This window comes from Pristiophorus japonicus, chromosome 17 (assembly GCF_044704955.1).
Source record: "Pristiophorus japonicus isolate sPriJap1 chromosome 17, sPriJap1.hap1, whole genome shotgun sequence".
Classification (NCBI taxonomy): domain Eukaryota; kingdom Metazoa; phylum Chordata; class Chondrichthyes; family Pristiophoridae; genus Pristiophorus; species Pristiophorus japonicus.
This window is the reverse complement of record NC_091993.1, coordinates 83,282,949-83,301,385: the sequence shown is the minus strand read 5'-3', so window position 1 is coordinate 83,301,385 and position 18,437 is coordinate 83,282,949.

Sequence of the window (18,437 nt, the reverse complement as noted above, 5' to 3'; positions counted from 1 at the left end):
CCCTCTTAACGTCTTCCTCACAGCTCACACCACCACCCAGTTTAGTGTCATCTGCAAACTTGGAGATATTACACTCAATTCCTTCAGCTAAATCATTAATGTATATTTTAAATAGCTGGGGTCCCAGCACTGAGCCCTGCGGCACCCCACTAGTCACTGCCTGCCATTCTGAAAAGGACCCATTTATCCCGACTCTCTGCTTCCTGTCTGCCAACCAATTCTCTATCCACATCAGTACATTACCCCCAATACCATGTGCTTTAATTTTGCACACCAATCTCTTGTGTGGGACCTTGTCAAAAGCCTTTTGAAAGTCCAAATACACCAAGGGTTCTCCCTTGTCCACTCTACTAGTTACATCCTCAAAAAATTCCAAAAGATTTGTCAAGCATGATTTCCCTTTCATAAATCCATGTTGACTTGGACCGATGCTGTCACTACTTTCCAAATGCGCTGCTATTTCATCTTCAATAATTGATTCCAACATTTTCCCAACTATTGATGTCAGGCTAACCGGTTTATAATTACCCATTTTCTCTCTCCCTCTTTTTTTCAAACGTGGTGTTATATTAGTTACCCTACAGTCCATAGGAACTGATGCAGAGTCGATAGACTGTTGGAAAATTATCACCAATGCATCCACTATTTCTATGGCCACTTCCTTAAGTACTCTGGGATGCAGACTATCAGGCCCCGGGGATTTATCGGCATCAAACAAGAAATTAGGGATGCATGCAATAAAGGTACAGCAGTTATCATAGGCGACTTTAATCTACATATAGATTGGGCTAACCAAACTGGTAGCAATACGGTGGAGGAGGATTTCCTGGAGTATATTAGGGATGGTTTTCTAGACCAATATGTCGAGAAACCAACTAGTGGGCTGGCCATCCTAGACTGGTGATGTGTAATGAGAAAGGACTAATTCGCAATCTTGTTGTGTGAGGCCCCTTGGGGAAGAGTGGCCATAATATGGTAGAATTCTTTATTAAGATGGAGAGTTAATTCAGAGACTAGGGTCCTGAACTTAAGAAAAGGTAACTTTGATGGTATGAGATGTGAATTGGCTAGAATAGACTGGCAAATGATACTTAAAGGGTTGACGGTGGATAGTCAATGGCAAACATTTAAAGATCACACGGATGAACTTCAACAATTGTACATCCCTGTCTGGAGTAAAAATAAAACTGGGAAGGTAGCTCAACGATGGCTAACAAGGATAATTAAGGATAGTGTTAAATCCAAGGAAGATGCATATAAACTGGCCAGAAAAAGCAACAAATCTGAGGACTGGGAGAAATTTAGAATTCAGCAGAGGAGGACAAAGGGTTTAATTAGGAGGGGGGAAATAGAGTATGAGAGGAAGCTTGCTGGGAACATATAAACTGACTGCAAAAGCTCCTAGAGATATGTGAAGAGAAAAAGATTAGTGAAGACAAACATAGCTCCCTTCCAGGCAGATTCAGGTGAATTTATAATGGGGGACAAAGAAATGGCAGACCAGTTGAACAAATACTTTGGTTCTGTCTTCACGAAGGAAGACAAATAACCTTCCGGAAATACTAGGAGACCTAGGGTCTCGTGAGAAGGAGGAACTGAAGGAAATCCTTATTAGGCAGGAAATTGTGTTAGGGAAATTGATGGGATTGAAGGCAAGGACACAAGAGAATAATGTTGAATAACTGTTATCACCTACACGTCCAAGTTATCAACACATTTTTTGTTTATTTTACTTTAATGTCTTCTGTTAACTATATTGTGCTCCAGTCCATTTTATCATTTCAAAATTATCCCAAATCCAAAGAGCGGTATTATTGGATTGATGGGATTTAGAACATAAGAACCTAAGAAATAGGAGCAGGAATAGGCCATATGGCCCCTCGAGTCTGTTTTGCCATTCAATAAGATCATGGCTGATCATTGGCCTCAACTCCACTTTCTTGCCCGATCTCCATATTCCATGATTCCCCTGGAGTCCAAAAATGTATCTATCTCAGCTTTGAATATATTTAGAGAATATATTCACAGCCCTCTGGGGCAGAGAACCCCAAAGACTCACAACCCTCTAAGAAGAAATTCCTTTTCATCTCTGTGTTAAATGGCCTACCCCTTATCCTGAGACTGTGCCCCCTAGTTCTAGACACTCCAGCCAGGGGAAACAACCTCTCAGCATCTACCCTGTCAATCCCCTTCAGAATCATGTATATTTCAATGAGATCACCTCTCATTGTTCTAAACTCCAGAGAGTATCGACCGATTCTACACAATCTCTCATCATAGGACAGCCCTCTCATCCCAAGAATCAGTCTAGTGAACCTTTGTTGCACTGCCACCAAGGCAAGTGTATCCTTCCTTAGATAAGGAAACCAAAACTGTGCACAGTACTCTCGGTGTGGTCCCACCAAGGCCTTGTACAGTTGTAGCTAGACTGCCTTACTCTTATACTCCAAACCCCTTACAATAAAATCAACTTGCCATTTGCTTTCCTCATTGCCTGTCACAGTTCAATTTTATTTTCCCCAAAAAACTTTCTTCCTTGATACGTAGCATTGGCAGGAACCATGAAGATTGCATTCTTTTTTTTTTAATTAAAATGTGATTATCCCCTTGAACTTCAGATAAATGTTCCCTTCTTGAGTGCTTGAATAGCAACTCATATCAATTTATTACCAATTCCAAAAACAATTGTTGCCCAGGCTTGGTGGTTTTACATTGTGGACAGAAGTGCTTGCAATCACTTTGAGGTACCTACCATGGGCTGGAATTTGATAAGCCTTTCTGCCGCGTTTTTCGGCGGTATTCCTCGTTTTGGGCGGAAAACCAGCCGGTGGGGTTTTGATATACCGCTGGGGAGTGGACCGCCGGTGTGCAACACAGCAAAAATCGCTTCCGCCCGAGTTTGGTGGTAGCGGTGATTCATAGTTGGTGAAAAAAAAACGCTGTGGAGAAACCAGCCAGAGCAGCCCTTCGATCGGCGGTAGGTATGAAACCCTGCGAAAAAAGGCAAGTTAACATTTTTTTAAAATTCTTTTGCAGTGATTCACTGGAAAAGGATTCTGTGAATGTGTTCGATTTTTTTTTTGAAAAATATTTTTTGTGTTTTTCCCTCTCCCTAGGCCCAACTCGTAGCCTCGGACTAAATTTGACGAGGTTCGCGTTTTCTCCCGAGAATCCATGTACAACAGTGATTTTTCCCGCCCAGCGGATTTTTTCCATTTTTTAATTAATTTTCCATCGATCTTAACTGAATAATCATAGCGGTTTTTTGGGCGGTAATCCTGTGGTGTGGTTTTTTGATCAAAATCCAGCCCCAAATCTTCCCCTGCCCCCAACCCCTTCTTGAGCACTCTGTCTCAGAAGATAACAAATTACTCTGAATGAGTTAAGTCGAATCTTTGCAAGGCAACGTCTTAGTCCAAATCATCACTACGCTGTGACATTTGATATCTGCCGATAAGATCTTAAGGTCTTAACAATACTGGATCCAAATCATGTACCAACACTTTTCCTGCAAAGGTTACTTCATAACTCTGTGAAATAGTTTATTTGCCAAAGAACTATCATGTAATCCTGTGCCATCAATACTCATGCAGTCTCGAAAACCATGGTCCCCTGTTTAATAAAGAAAAATAGGAATCCATTGTGGCTCGTTTTGAGAGCCCAAGAGGTTAATTCATCAATTCATGATATTCTTCTGTCATCGTAAGGAAATTTACACTCAAATCACTAAACTTAAAATGGAATAATGTCCAATATATGTTCACATTCAGCAATTCAAAAGTTGTTGCTCAGTAAATATTGAAGCAGAGTTAATCTGATATAGACTCAGTTACTGGTGGACAAGGATCACTTCTCTGCATTGAAAAGAAGACACACCCAGACCTCATCAATCGCTGTCAGCTTGTGCCAGGCAGCTTCCCACAGCTTTCAATTGAAATTCAGAAAAAAAACTTTTGCTAAATGAAAAACAACCAAGCTCTAACATTTTTTTGAAAATCTTTGTACAGTTAAAACTTGCACAAACATCGTAATAAACTGTTTTTCCATCCATCGGAATTGAAAATCTTTTAAAACAGCAGAAATGATTCATAATATCGCTATTAACTCCAAACACTGTGAAACAATTCGGTCGTACAATCCAGCTACAAGATGTTTCCAGATTGTTGTGTATGCATAAATAACTGACAAACTGAGCCAGGAGAAACTTAATTTAACTGTGCTTTTATACAACCCAAAATGGAGTCTCAAACCGGCATGAACCAGAATGAATACAGCAACTGTGAGCTGTAACAAATAAATAGAGTATGAACACAACACAGATTATTGTCATCAAGATAACAGTACAATTGGCTACAAGATGTCTCCAGATTATTGTCAGAGAGATAACAGTAGATCCTTTAATCACTCTTTTTTCCTTTTGGTCACTTTGTTTCTCACCACAGTCAATCTGTTTTCTAACAGTTATTACATTCCAAAATAATCAAGATGATTTAAACAAGCAGACCACCTCAAATATCCCAAACTTCTAACAAAAGTATTCACACTCTCTGACACTTAACACAACTCAAAATACATCAATTACCCTCAACATTAACTCCTTATTAACTTCAAATCATTAAGCATTTAAGAAATTCAAAAATGGCAATTTTTATATGTGATCTCTTATCCGGAATTGGAGAGCCCCCCACTTAATTTACACTAACCAGAATTTCACCATGGTCACAATAAAAGTCTGTTTTTCACAATTTAATAGGTTAGTTAACTGCAATATCTCCAATTTAATTCAGACCAATATCTGAAACTAAACAGAATACAGAACAGATAAAATTGTACCATGTGCTTACAAAAACCCAATAAATTAAGTCCTCATTCTTTTTGATATTTTCTTCAGGCGCCATTCCAAATGACTAATTAAAATAAATAATGAATTTAACTGAAAAAAAAAGTTAACTTTCTCAGTTAAACAAACTCTTTGTAACATTACCTAAATGGGAAAAACAATAAGAAGCATTGAAAGAGGGCGTAGCCAGCCACAGCGAAAAGGGAGCAGTCACATGGGCTTTTAAAAAGGCAAAATATGCTGAAAACAAAAGAGCTCCTGTGGCTTGTAACAGTAGAAGAGGGTCAGAATCCTTCCCTTTCTCTTTCTTTATTCCGTCATACTCTAATTTATCCTTTATCTCTTAAACCAATTTTCAATTTCTGATGTTTGCAGTATTTAACCTCATTTGGATAAACAGCTATTTATAACCAAGACGTACTGGTTACCAATGTTCCCCCAAAGGTGCAGGCCATTCAACAGCGGGTATTTCCCTTTCAACTGGCCCTGCAAGGCTACAGACGGCTCCCACACTTCTAGGGCAATCTCAAACGATTTGGCTAGTTGATCTCCTGTGCCAATCTCACTGGCCCAGGGGGCGATTTTACAATGGGCTCATTCTTTGACCATCCCTAAGGGCTGTTGCCTCCTCTCACACTCTGTCAGAATACACTGGAGCAACCCTGCCAAAGGCAATATTTTACCAGCTGCAAAGGTAAATCCTCTTTTATTCCAGTTGTCAAAACCTTAGTGGGAGTGGGTGGGGGAGGATTGAATCAAAATAACAGGTCTCAGACTTGCAGTAAGCAAATTAAGAAAACAATGCCTTGTAAACATTTGAATTGATTTAACACAACACCATGGGGCCGAAATTCAGCCTCCCAAAAAGGCCTCTTACCGCGAGAAAACGGCATCCAAGCGGCGGAGTCCCGTGGCCGCCAATTTCCAGTCCCGTGGCCGCCGGCAGCAAAATTCACCTTGGTGGATTTTCCGGCAGTTCCCACTTCCTGCTGCTGCCGATTGGTCCTAGGTGTGTCATCAAAGGGCGCACCGCCGATCTCCCGCACCTCCAGCCAAATTCAGCTTCAAAAATCCTCGATCCACCAAGCTCAAGACAGCTTTTTCTGTCCGTGCACCTTGTCTGTGTGTGGGACTTGGCTACACGGCGGCCATTAAAGGCGAGGGCCCACAGCTGCGGCCGCCATGTTATTTTTTTTGCTGGACGACTTCCCGATCAGCCGGCCAATTATGCCCCCGCCAACAGGCAGCCTGGAACCCCCTCTTGGGTGCTAGGCCACTGGCCCGGCCGAAACCCTCCCTGGTGACCCAGTGGACCTAACTAAAATAATCGCAGAGCTCGCAGTGGCTCTTCCTTTCAAGTGAAGGGGAGAGACGTGGTGACACACGTGCATCATGACGTCATCACCACTCCACTGATGATTGACAGCGGCGGTGACTCCATCCCGATTCCACTCCCGCCCCTCTTGTTGCCGATCTGCTGCTTACCACCCACCCCACTTCCGCCCCCATTATGACCGACTTCAGGTCTGCTTCAAAAAAAACACCAATGAGCTGAATTTTGCAAAAGAGGCGACCTCATCCGACACGGCGGTGAAAACACTTCAAAAATGGTCGGAACGGCAGGTTTCGGGCGGGCCTGAATTTCGGCCCCCGTGTATCTTTAATTTGAAGCAATAGAAGTTTTTAGCTGTCATCCAATTCAGCCAAAATGTTTCAGTTCAAATTGATTTACAACCAGACGCCATTCTTCAACTGTACCTTGTAATTCTTCAAGGCTGCATCTTTCTTTTCTAATTTTTTTAATGTGATTTTAATAGTTGCAGAAGTAAACATCAAGTCAAAATAAACCCACACACAAAATGTAAAGCACAAAAGATTTCCACAAATCTCCAACTTCTGGGGGCACAATTTTAAATTGAAATGAACACACTCAACAACAATACTGATGCACCTTAAAAAATATTGATCCATGAAATGGGTCATGAACTCAAAGTGCCAAATTTAATGCAATATTCCCAGGTCGCAAGCCCAAGGAATATCTTCATAGTTTAAATCAGTTCAAAACCTAAAACAGTAGGACTCAATATCTCAAAAATAATACACATGTATATTCATAGACAGAGAAAACCATCAACAAACTTAAGACAGCATATGATTATCGAAAAGGCATTCATTAAAATGCTTAAAATGATCCCAACATCAAGGACTAGCTGGACCAGACTTTTCCCCTAAGAAAACGGGTGGGTTTGGAGCTTGGGGGCCGTTAAATAGTTCAAAATGGCATTCCTGACTTGCTCCCGTCTCCAACCCGTCCACTTCCAGTTTTAACGGAGGCAGGACTGGGGTGGGCAGCCAACCTGATCCCAGGGGGCGCTACCTTCATTTACATATTGTAATGAGGCTGGCAGCCTCATTTTTCACCTCCATTTTGAATTTAACTGCCTGTGGACAGGTTTCACACAATTCGTGAAACCCAGCAGTTAGAGAGGCAGGACTGCTGCATCTAGCAAGTAAGTGGCTTTATACCGACCTCGTGGACCCTGCCTAACCCACTTCCCGCAATCGGAGACCCCACCACGAGGCCTCCGATTGCCTCCCCAGGCCCCCTCCACTCCCCCCACCCCACCGATGAATTGGAGGCCAGTCAAAATCCTCCACAGGCCGGCCCCGATTTTATCTCCTGCACCCCCCCCACCCGATTCCCGAGCCCTTGCCAATCCTTCAACCCTCTCCCGATCCCCAAACCCCTGCCGATCCTCCAAACCCTCTCAATCACCAATCCCCAGCCGACCCCACCCCACTAATCACCAACTCCCTGCCGACCTCCCATCGACCGCCCTCCCCCCCCCCCACCCCCCACCCCCCGATTCTACGACCATGCTGAACCCCCTCCTCACCGATCCCCGACCCCCACACCACCCCACCCCCGACCATGCCAACCCCGTAACTCCTCTCGCGGATCAACCCCTCTCAATCTGGCTGGCTCCGGGCGGGAATTCGAGGCCTCACATTCAAATCAGACCCTGCCATTAAAGTCGGCAGGGTCTGCAGGAAACTCGTTCTCCCAGGTTTCCCGCACCCAACCCGCCTCTCTTGAGAAAATTACAGCCTAGACTACAGCAGGTTAAACTGCTTTTAGCTCCGAAAAGCCACATACATTTTTAAGAGGGATTTGCAAACAATATAAATGATGTAGCTTTTTAAACATTCATAGCATTCTTAATGTTAAGCCCTCAGCAATCTTCCACACATGCACACACATTTTACTGCAGCCTGAAATTCCCGCAACCTTTTCCTTTTAAAATAAAAACAGAAAATGCTGGAAGCACAAGCAGATCAGCACCAGCGGCATTCTGCTTTTGCCTTTTCTTCCTCACAACAATTTTAATTCTTGCTGTAAGCTTTTAACTTTTTAAAAATCTTTTTCCTAACCCTTTTGTTGCACCTCAAGTGCAAAACACAGGTTTTTTTTATACAACTCGTTCACATCCTTTGTTGTGATGGACTGATGTTAACCTCTCCTTCTCCTCCTCCTCCTCCTGTGCTAGCCCTTTCAACATTTTGTTCTCGGCCAGCATTTACTCTTCAACCTCAAACAAAGTCTGACAGGTTTCAACTGAAATAAAAAAAATTAAGCACTCGTTCCTTGCTTCTCCTGGATGTATTTCTATACTTTATCCACCAGAGTTCTTATTGGCTGTCTTCCCATCTTTCCAGAACCTCATCTGCCATCCCTTTTTGTTTATTTTTCAAAATCATGAGTCCGTGCAAGGATATCTCTCGCCATATCAACCTGCCCCTAAACTCACAATTCAATGAACCCACCACGGTACTGCCCCTGGACTAATACACAGGTCTCTTGTGACCCAAAAATGTTAACAGGTACAACAACCTATATACATATACTTCATACAAAAACTGCACATGTTGGAAGTGCCAAGTTAAAGTAATTTATATTGGATTCAGTCTGTGATACTCCGAGACTGGAGGGAGCCTTTTTCCAAAGTACTTGAGGTCATCCAAAACTCTCTTGTCCTTGTCCTAACTCATCACCCCTTTGCTTGCTGGCCAATATTGGCTCCTGGTTAAGCAACGCCACGATTTAAAAATTCTTATTCTTGTTTTCAAATCCCTCCATGGCCTCTTCCCTCCCTGTCTCTGTAATCTTCTCCAGCCCCAACAACCCTCCGAGATATCTGTGCTCCTCTAATTCTGGCCTCTTGGGCATCCCCAATGTTAATCATTCAACTATTGGTGGTCGAGCCTTCAGCTGCCAATGCCCTAAGCTCTGTAATTCCCTCCCTCAACCTCCTTACCTCGCAATGTCGCTTTCCTTCTTTAAGATGCTCCTTAAAACCTACCTCTTTGACCAAGCTTTTGGTCATCTGCCCCAATAGCTCGCTATGTGGCTCGGTGTCAAAGTTTGTTTTATAATGCTTCTGTGAAGCACCTTGGGACATTTTACTGCATTAAAGACACTATATAAATACAAGTTGTTGTATATCTATTTATTATACTTATAAAATAAACTACAATACAACGAGTAAAGAAGTTAAAACACAGAGGTTATATTTATTAAACAGTTAAACAATGAATAAGATGTTGATATACAACCTGACTAACATCCTACGGTTCAGAGGTGATCAGACTTGATTGTCTTGCCTTTACCCCTGAGTGTGTCCAGTTACTCTCCGAGAATGTTCGAAACAACTGGACACACTCGAGGGTTAAGGCAAGACAATCCGAGTCTGATCTCCTTTGAACCTTGTGATATTAGACATATCCTAAATAACTCAGTACCTGACCTCTGACCCTCAAAGCCGCCTTAAAACCATCCCATAAACCTAAGATAACAAGAATGAGTGGATGCCTCCTTACTTGGAATGCTGCAAAGAAAAGCTTGACTAGACAAGGTTTCAATATTTAGCTGCCTAGTTGTTAACGATACAATGCTATACAGAAAACCTTACTCTAAAATGGAAGCCTGCAAAATATCAATCTCCGTTTTAAGATTTTCAATTGACCTAGCATTCTTTTCAGGGAAGAGTTCCAGATTTCCACTACTCTTTGTGTGAACAAATGCTTCCTGATGAACAACCTAGCTCTCATTTAATGGTTATGCCTCCTTGTTCTGGACTCTTTCACCAGAGAAATAACTTGTCTCTATCTATGCTACCAAATCATTTAATCGCCTTAAACATCTTAATTAGATCACCCCTTTATCTTCTACACTCAAGGGAAAACAAGACTAGGCTATGCAACTATCCTCAGAATTTAACCCTTTTAGTCCCGGTATCATTCTGGCTGAGGTGTGGTGCCCAGAACTGAATGCAGTTCTCTAACCAGAGCTTTATATAACTGTAACATAACGTCCACCCCTTTGTGTTCCAGACCCCTCGAGATAAAGGCCAACATTCCATTAGCCTTTTAAATTAATTTTTGTAACTGTCCACTAGTTTTTAGTAATTTCTGTACTTCAACCCCTAAATCTCTTTGCTTCTCAGTCCCTAACTTCTCACCATTTAGAAAATGCTCCGATCGATCTATCTTGGGTCCAAAGTAGATGGGCTCATATTTCGCCACCTTGAATTCCATCTGCCAGAGATTTGCCCATTCATTTAGTCAGTGCCACTTAACTTGGTGTCATCAGAAAACTTGGATATACTGCTCGTTATTCATTTATCCAAATCATTTGTAAATATACTGAAAAGCTGTGGCCCCAGTACTGATCCCTGGGGACACCATTAGTCACATCCTGCCAATTTATGTACATACCCATTATCCCTACTCTCTGTCTCCTACATCCTAGCCAAATCCCTATCCATGTCCGTAGGTTGCTTCCAATTCCAGGTGCTCTCATTTTTTGTTTGCAATCCCTTATGTGGAATCTTATCAAATGTCTACTGGAAATCCATGCAAATAACATCCATAGACACTCCCTTACCGACCACATTAGTTAGCTCATCAGAAATTTGAACTAGGTTCATTAGACATGACTCACCCTTTACAATTCCTGGCTAACTCCACATCGGCATTGTCATGTATGTATGCTAGGGGTTACTAGCCACTAGGTGGCACTACTGTCGGAGGTCATTGGGCTGTACGCACGCTTTGTGCGGCCCAGGTATAAAAGGCAAGCCATCATGTAATATAATCACTTTGGGCCTTAATAAAACAGAGCCAGGTTTGTACCTGTGTTAGTTTACAGTATTCAGTCTATCGAGTTAATACATACATAACATTTGACGACAAGGTAACTTAAGAATCTTCCCATGCAAAGTGGGCACAATTGGAATTCTGGGGAGATTCGTGGAGGGAGAGGACTGGGCAGATTTTGTAGCTCGCCTGGACCAGTACTTCATGGCCAACAAAATGGAGAAACCCACTGACGCAGTTAGGCGCAGGGCGGTTTTCCTCACGGTTTGCGGTCCGAAAATCTATGGACTCAAAGAATCTTCTCTCACTTGCAAGTCCAACAGACAAGGACTATGAGGAATTGTGAGCTCTGCTATGTGACCATCTCAAAAGAAGAAGGCATCATCATCTCGCGATATCGATTTTACAAGCATGTTCGTTCTGAGGGCCAGGATGTGTTGAAATTCGTTGCTGACCTAAGACGTTTAGCTGGACCGTGTAAGTTCGAAAACGCGTTGGGAGACATGCTGCGGGACTTCTTTGTAATCGGCCTCAACCACGAGGTGATCCTATGTAAGCTACTGGCGGCGGAGATACTGGATTTGAGCAAGACCATCACGATTGCCCAAGCATGCATGACAATGGACAAAAACTTAAAGCAGATATCATTGAAAAATCGGAACTCGTCAAATACTGTATCATCGTTTGGCAGAGCTGCATATGGAAGGGCCTACTCGACTGCGTATGCGAAACCTGTGGCTGCCCAATGTCCGCCAATGGGAATTAATCCGATTTCACCGTGTTGGCATTGTGGGGGCAATTATCGGCCTCATCAGTGTCGGTTTAAACAGTACATTTGTAAAGGCTGTTCGAGACTGGGACATCTCCAGCGCATGTGTCCGCAACTGAGCAAGCGTGCTGCGACACACCATGTGGAGGATGATGACCAGTATAGTGCGGATCCGGATATGCAATCCAAGATACCAGAGGGAGAAGTGTATGGATTGTATTCATTCCTAACAAAGAGGCAACCGATAATGATTAATGTGGAACTTAACGGTGTGCCGGTACCAATGGAATTGGACATGGGTGCGAGTCAATCAATAATGAGCCAGAGGACATTCGACAAGCTGTGGGATACTACTGTGGGAGGCTGTGAGGCCTAAGCTGAGTCCAGTCAATGCCAAGTTGTGTACGTACACTAAAGAACTCATAATGGTAACTGGCAGTGCAGTAGTCACAGTGTCGTATGATGATGCGGTTCATGATTTACCATTATGGATTGTTCCAGGCAATGGTCCAATGCTGTTCGGCAGGAAATGGCCAGAAAAAATCAAATGGAATTGGAACGATATCAAAGTATTGTCATCGGAGGATGATACTCCATGTGCTCAAGTGCTGAGCAAGTTCCCCTTGCTGTTTGAACCAGGCATCAACAATTTCACAAGAGCCAAGGTGCAGATCAGTGTGGACTCAGATGCAAGACCCGTCTATCATAAAACTCAGGCGGTTCCGTACATGATGAGGGAGAAGTTCGAAATCGAACTGGACAGACTCCAGCGTGAAGGGGTCCTTTCACCGGTCGAATTTAACGAATGGGCCGGCCCCGTTGTTCCTGTGTTGAAGAGTGATGGCACTGTCAGGATTTGTGGAAACTACAAGGTTACGATTAACCGAGTTTCGAAACAGGATCAATACCCGTTACCGAAGGCTGATGACCTGTTTGCAACGCTAGCGGGTGGAAAGTCGTTCACTAAACTAGATCTGATGTCGGCCTACATGACACAGGAGCTGGTCGAGACGTCGAAGAAACTTACGTGCATCAACACTCAAAAAGTACAACGGGTGTCCTTTCGGAATTGGCTCGGCTGCAGCCAAATTTCAGAGGAACATGGAGTGTCTACTGAGGTCCGTCCCTAGAACCGTCATGTTCCAAGATGACATCCTGGTCACAGGTTGTGACACCCTTGAACATCTGAACAACCTGGAAGAGGTTTTACATCGTCTGGACAAAGTGGGACGCAGACTGAAACGTTCGAAGTGCGTCTTCATGGCACCGGAAGTCGAATTCCTGGGGAGGAAAATTGCTGCTGATGGCATTAGGCCTACGGACTCGAAAACCAAGGACATCAAAAATGCACCCAAGCCTCAGAATGTGACGGAATTGCGTTCATCCCTTGGTCTACTCAACTACTTCAATAATTTCCTACCTAGGTTGAGCACTTCATTAGAGCCACTGCACATGCTGCTAAGAAAAGGCGACAACTGGGTTTGGGGTGCGTCTCAAGGTAGAGCTTTTGAGAAAGCTACTAATCTGCTTTGCTCCAACAAACTGCTGGTACATTATGATCCGTGTAAGCATCTAGTATTGGCCTGTGATGCTTCGTCACATGGAGTAGGTTGCGTGCTCCAACAAGCTAATGAGTCGGGTAAACTACAACCTGTTGTGTCTGCTTCTAAAAATTTGTCAAAGGCGGAAAGAGCCTACAGCATAGTAGAAAAAGAAGCATTAGCCTGTGTGTATGGGGTTAAAAAGATGCATCAGTATCTGTTTGGTCTTCGGTTTGAACTGGAAACAGATCACAAGGCACTCATTTCATTGTTTTCGGAAAACAAAGGTATCAATACCAATGCATCGTCCCGCATCCAGAGGTGGGCACTGACATTATCTGCCTATGTTTATGTCATTCGCCATAGACCTGGCACCGAGAATTGTGCTGATGCACTGAGCCGTCTGCCGTTGCCCACACCGGAGGTGGAGACACCACAACCTGTAGACCTACTGTTAGTTATGGATGCTTTTGAAAGTGAGGGAACCCCTGTCACGGCTCAACAAGTTAAGACCTGAACCAGCCAGAATCTGATATTATTGGTTGTGAACCGTTGAGTCCTTAGTGGTGATTACACCAAGCAAATGGGTGATGAGACCAAACCTTACAACTGTCACAAAGACAAACTATCCATTCAGTCAGATTGTTTACTGTGGGGTAATCATGTTGTTATGCCTAAGAAAGGCAAAGAGAAATTTATACATGATCTGCATGGCACTCATCCTGGTATTGTCATGATGAAAGCCATTGCCAGGTCTCATGTATGGTGGCCTGGAATTGACTCTGATCTGGAATCATGTGTGCATCAGTGTAACACTTGCATGCAGCTTAGTAAAGCACCAGCGGAATCATCACTGAGTCTGTGGTCGTGGTCATCTAAACCATGGTCCAGGATCCACATCGACTTTGCAGGTCCCTTCCTGGGAAAGATGTTTTTAGTTGTCGTGAATGCATATTCCAAGTGGATAGCATGTATAATCATGTCATCTAGTACATCCACAGCTACCATTGAGAGTCTTGTCATGTTTGCCACTCATGGTCTGCCCGACATCGTTGTAAGCGACAACGGATCTTGCTTCACTAGTCTGGAGTTTTAAGAGTTCATGAAACTCAATGGTATCAACCATGTGAGGTCAGCACCATTCAAACCCGCATCTAATGGTCAAGCAGAGTGTGCTGTCCAAACGATCAAGCAGAGTATGAAACGTGTAACTCAAAGTTCACTGCAGACTCGCTTGTCATGCATATTGCTTACTTACAGGACAAGACCCCACATGCTCACCAGGGTCCCCCCTGCTGAATTATTGATGAAGAGAGCTCTCAAGACCAAGCTCTCTCTTGTCCACCCTGACTTGAACGATCATGTTGAATACAGACGTCAAAGTCAATAGTGGTATCATGATCGCGCTGCTGTGTCACGCAACATTTCTGTTAACGATCCTGTGTATGCACTGAATTTATGGTCAAGGTCCCTAATGGATTGCCGATACTGTTACGGCCAAGGAGGGTAACAGAGTGTTTATCGTCAAGCTCAAGAATGGGCAAACATGCAGGAAACATGTTGATTAGATAAAGCTGCGGCACACGGATGAACTGGAACAGTCTGAGGAAGATACAATCAGTGACCAACCAACCTACCTTCAGTCATTAGAGGACTCCACTGTCATCAATGAATATGGACTTTCAATCCCTGACATGGTCATTGCCACTCCCATCAGATCGGCTACCTAGCCCCCAGTCATAACAGACTCAGACCGTTCTCCCAAGGCTGGAGTTGAACTGAGATGATCAACTCGGGAAAGCCCCGGACCGTCTCAATTTGTAAAAAGACTTACTAATATCTTAAAGGGGGATATTATCATGTATGTATGCTTAGGGTTACTAGCCACAAGGTGGCGCCACTGTCGGAGGTCATTGGGGTGTACAGACGTATGTGCGGCCCAGGTATAAAAGGCAAGCCATCATGTATTGTAATCACTTTGGGCCCTAATAAGGCAGAGCCAGGTTTGTACCTGTGTTAGTTTACAGTATTCAGTCTATCGAGTTATTACATACGTAACAGGCGCCAAGCTCTGAAACCTTCCTCGGGAGCCAGCACCTCACAACTTGAGCCGCCTCCGGGAATTCCCTTCCGTGCCTTTTCATTCTGCACGGAGGGTATTCCTGTACGGGTTGCTCTTGCACACCCTCCATTTTGCTATCTTTTTCTGCCTTCTGGACATGCCAGGGCGCACCATCTTGCCATCTGGAGACGGCGAGGGTCCCCAATGGAGGGCTCTCTACACGGGAGTCCTCTCTTTATCTATTGGGGACTTGGCCTGGTCCCCGTGCAACAAGTTTTTAAGTCGGTTCATGGACTCCCAGGCCGTCTTCATTTTCTGCGGCCTGGAGGAGTCCGTGTTCCACGATTTTATAGGGTGTGTGAGGTTGCAGCCCCTCTTCCATTATTTGAAGGGACTGCTCCTCGATTTCTGGCTGCACTTCAGTCCCACGCTCCTGATCTGTGAGCACCCGATGATGGGGGGAAGGGGTGTCGGGGGCGGGGGGGGGAGAGCAGGCAGATCGGAGGGTCTACTCGTGAGGCTGCTCCTGGGCCTGGCCAAGGGGGCCATCAACAGGTCCAGGAAGCGGGAAATCGAGGGGGTCACTGCTTGCCTTTCTTCTGCATCTACTTTCGCGGCCAGGTGTCCCTGGAGATGGAGTACGCAGTGTCCACCGGCCTGCTCGAGGCCTTCCGCGACCAGTGGGCACCAGAGGTACTGGAGTGCATCATCACCACCAGAAATAGGATTTTAATTTGATTTGTTAAGGTTCCCTTTAATGTTTTTTTTGTTAATTTACGAGTTCTGGTGGTTAAAAAAAAAATCCTTGCTGGCTAGCTCTGATCAGTTCATAGTTATTATCCAAATGCTCAGTCACTGTTCCTAATAATGGATTCTAGGAACTGCCCCACAACAGCTGTTGGACAAATAAGCTTATAATTTTCTAATTTATCTATCTTGTCCTTCTTAAATAATTGAGTGTCATTGGCAATTTTCCAATCTATGGGGACAATTCCTGAATCGAGGAGGTTTTGGAAGATCATGACCTACTTCTTTTAATACCCTCGGGTGGAAACCATTCAACCAGACCTCAGGGCCTGGCGATTTGTCTATCTTTAGTCTCATTTTCTCCATTGCCATTTAAAAAAAAATGTATTAAATCTAGTAAGTTACGCCCCTTGATTTACTCTTGGTTTTCCTCCACTGTGAAGACCAATACTTCAGTACAGAGGGACCCTGGGGTCCTTGTGCATGAAACACAAAAAATGAGTATGCAGGTACAGCAAGTAATCAGGAAGGCAAATGGAATGTTGGCCTTTATTGCAAGGGGGATAGACTATAAAAGCAGAGAAGTCCAGCTACAACTGTACAGGGTATTGGTGAGGCCACACCTGGAGTACTGCATGCAGTTTTGGTCTCCGTATTTAAGAAAGGATATACTTGCATTGGAGGCTGTTCAGAGAAGGTTCACTAGGTTGATGCCGGAGATGAGGGGGTAGACTTATGAAGATAGGCTGAGTCTATACTCATTGGAGTTCAGAAGAATGAGGTGTGATCTTATCAAAACATATAAGATAATGAGAGAGCTGGACAAGATGGATGCAGGGAGTATATTTCCATTCATGGGGAAACTAAAACTAGGGGGCATAGTTTCAAAATGAGGGGCCGCCTATTTAAAACTGAGATGAGGAGGAATTTCTTCTCTCAGGGTTGTAAATCTGCAGAATTCTCTACCCCAGAGAGCTGTAGAGGCTGGGTCATTGAATATATTTAAGGCAAAAATAGACAGATTTTTGAGTGATAAGTGATAAGTGGGGAGCGGGCATGGAAGTGGAACTGAGTCCATGATCAGATCAGCCATGATCTTATTAAATGGCGGAGCAAGCTCGAGGGGCCAAATGGCCTAATCCTGCTCCTATTTCTTGTGAATACAAAATAAGTATTTAGCAAGTCTGCCATTTCCTGATTTTCAATTACAATATCACCTGCATCTGTCTTTAATGGGCCCTCATTACTCTTAACCACTTTCTTTCTCTGAATATACTTGTAAAAGCCTTTAGTGTTGTCCTTATGTCAGATGTGGCCCAATGGGTAGCACCCTTGCCTCTGCATCAGAATGTTGTCAGTTCAAGTACCACTCCAGGGACTTGAGTGCAAAAAATCTAGGCTGACACTCCAGTGCAGTGCTGAGCAAGTGCTACACTCTCAGAGGTGCTGTCTTTCGGATGAGACATTAAACCGAGGCCACGTCTGCTCTCTCAGGTGGACGTAAAAGATCCCATGGCACTATTTCAAAGAAGAGCAGGGGAGTTATCCCAGGTGTCCTGGCCGATATTTATCCCTCAATCAACATAACAAAAAAACAGATTATTTGGTCATTATCACATTGTTGTTTGTGGGAGCTTGCTTGTGCACAAATTGGCTGCTGCATTTCCTACATTACAACAGTGACTACACTCCAAAAGTACTTCATTGGCTTTGAGACGTCCGGTGATCGTGAAAGATGCAAAATAAATCCAAGTCTCTCTTTCTTTCTTTGATAACCCTTGCAAGTTTTTTCTCGTAACCCCTTTTTGCAGCTCTTACTACTTTCATCGCATCCCTTTGCTGTTCTTTGTATATCTATCCCATTCCGAGGAATCTTTGTATCCCTATAAGCCCTTTCTTTTAGTTTTTGTTTGATTTAAATGGGTTAATTCCTCTGTTAAAATGGCAGTCAGAAAAGGTCCGCACAAGTTTGTCACTGGTAAAACGCAGCACGACCTCAGGAGCAAGTTTTCCCCCTTAAGGCTTGCATAATTTCAAAGGCTGAGAATATTGCACAGCTGTATGGATCAACTGCAGGAAAACCAAAGTACACACATTATAAATAGCACAGCGGAGTTGGAAACTATTTGACAATCTGCCTTATACTTTATAACAGTTAATTATTCTACATGTCACCGTGAGTGCTGGTGGGAGTGAGTCTCTAGTCTATTAAATCAGTTTAAACAGGCTTTGCTAAAATTAACAGTAAATGACTTGGAAGCCCTGAGCCTTCAGTGAGAAGCTGAAATGCTGCCCAGTCTCTCTCTCTCTCTCATATGGTAA